The 2,421-nt window shown below is 34.8% G+C and overlaps 1 pseudogene; it reads left to right on the forward strand.

Annotated features, from left to right (window-relative positions):
- Positions 1-1,257: 1,257 nt before the first annotated feature.
- On the forward strand, positions 1,258-2,194 carry LOC122452973 (annotated as a pseudogene).
- The last annotated feature ends 227 nt before the right edge of the window (positions 2,195-2,421 follow it).

Here is a 2,421-nt window from a genome sequence, read left to right on the forward strand (position 1 = left end):
CAGCGTATCAAGCAGAGAAGGGAAGGCAGGAGAGAGGTAGACAGATATCTTCCCTAAATTAATGGAGAATCAGAAGTCACACATTATTGGAATCTGGGGAGATCTTCAGAGATTACCTAATCTCTTATTTTATCAGTGGGAGCCTGGGATCCTAGGGAATGATGAAATAAACAACAGAATGAGAGGAAAAAATCTAAGTATTTTGTCTATTCATATAGTGCATTTACCAGATGATCAGCTGAATGAAGGTATAAGTGCTTCTATTTCAGATAATTGAAAACATTGTTTTATATAGTCATGCAGATTGTGTGGGTGAATTCTCTAAGAAATTAAGGGAAGAAGTGCTACATGGTGTTTATTGTATTGTGTTTGGAGGAAACTATTTTGGAATCAAAAGAGCCCATTTCTCTATAATATTTCCAACCTAGGCAACTATAATTATAAGATGTAACTCAAATAGCTTCTGAAAGTAAATTTATCTTGAAAGAGGAAATAATCTTGCAAGAGAAATACAGGCAAATAGAAAAAGCAGAGTTGTAGATACATTAACCTATAGATGTTACAAATAAATTTTAAGAAATATAAAAGTTTCATGGAGTATTTCACATGAAGGGATTATTTCCTCTTATAAATCAAAAAAGATTATGAGTCCACTCATAAAAGTGATTTGTTCTTCAGTTTTATCATTAATTATCTGACTAATGGATGATTGCTTATTTCTTTTATTATTCTTTCAAAACTATAGCACATTGTTTGCTTTCCAGTTTTGTTTTTTTTAATTTAATTTATATTTATTTTGCATTGGCCATGTGGCAAGCACTGTAAAACCCACCCACATATCCTACACCAATTTTGCAATTTCATTTGAAACCATTTATTCAAACAAATTCTGTAGTTACCTCTATTTTACATCTTAAATTGGCGCATTATATGTCACCCTACTTAACACTATTAAGATTATCTCTTCTTTCATTCTTGACAAATATAATTTCTTGCTTCCTCACAAAATAATTTAAATTATATAAAAACTGGAACTTTCTCTAATTTGCCATTGTATTCTTAACTCTTAGAAGAATATTAGTACTAGATATTCAAAAGAGCTCTGTTAAATGAAATGATTTCAGTGGGTCTCAAAATGACTTGTCTTTAAAAGGCATTGGTGCCATTTTAAGTAGATATTATGTTTCCATTTTCTCATCATTGATTTGTTTCATTACTTCTGTCATTTCAGATAATTTTCTTGAACATCATCAGATCATGGAAGATAGAAATAATGTTACTGAATTTATTCTCTTGGGACTTTCTATGGCCAAGAAAGTCCAGATCCTCTGCTTTTTAATTTTTCTTACTCTGTTACCTGGCTGTTTGGATGGGGAATTTGATCATCGTGATTTCTATTACATGCAGTCAGCTAATCACCCAGCCCATGCACTTCTTCCTTAACTGCCTTGTGCTCTCAGATCTCTTCTACACCTCCACTGTGACACCCAAACTCACGACTGACTTACTGATGGAGAAAAGGTCACTTCCTATAAAAACTGCATGACACAGCTTTTCACCACACACTTCTTTGGGGGTGTTGAGGTCTTCATCCTCACAGGGATGGCCTATGACTGCTACGTGGCCATCTGCAAACCTCTCCACTACGCCATCATCATGAACAGGCAAAGATGTCACTCAATTCTCATAGCATCATGTGCAGGGGGACTTCTTCATTCTCATGGTCTTTTTCTTCTTGTGATTGTTTTACCTTTCTGTGGTGCCAATGAAATAGATCTCTATTTCTTTGATGCATATCCTTTATTGAAACTAGCCTGATGATATACACAAAATTGGCTTTTTTGTCATTGCCAATTCTGGCTTGATGGGACTGGTGATCTTTGTGGTTTTGATGGCCTCCTACATTTTGATTTTGTATAACATGTGCACATATTCTGCAGACAGCCACCATAAAGCACTTTCCACCTGTAGTTCTCACATTACAGTCATAATTCTCTTTTTCCCACCTGTCATCTTTGTTTACATTAGACCTGCCACAACATTACCAGAAGATAAAGTGTTTACACTCTTCTACACAATTATTGTCCCTATGTTCAACCTGCTTATCTACAGACTTAGAAACATGTAGATGAAAAATTCCATAAGAAGAGTTTGGTGCAATAAAAGATTCTGGGAAGGGAGGTTAATGATTTGAACGTCATTCATCTTTGATGCCAGTGACTGTCTTCTCATCACTCCCTCTGTTGCTGATTCTCTCCTGCTAATGGGAAAATCAGTCAGAATGTTTAACAACTTGCCTTCAGTGGCTCCTTCTTTGTTTTCCTCTCAATGCATTTTCCTTGATTTCACTTTTCAGTAATAATCCCCTTTGTTAAAAAAACAGAAAAGAAAACTTTTTACACGGTAAAAACACATTGAAAA

Source organism: Cervus canadensis, chromosome 14 (assembly GCF_019320065.1).
Source record: "Cervus canadensis isolate Bull #8, Minnesota chromosome 14, ASM1932006v1, whole genome shotgun sequence".
NCBI classification, from domain to species: domain Eukaryota; kingdom Metazoa; phylum Chordata; class Mammalia; order Artiodactyla; family Cervidae; genus Cervus; species Cervus canadensis.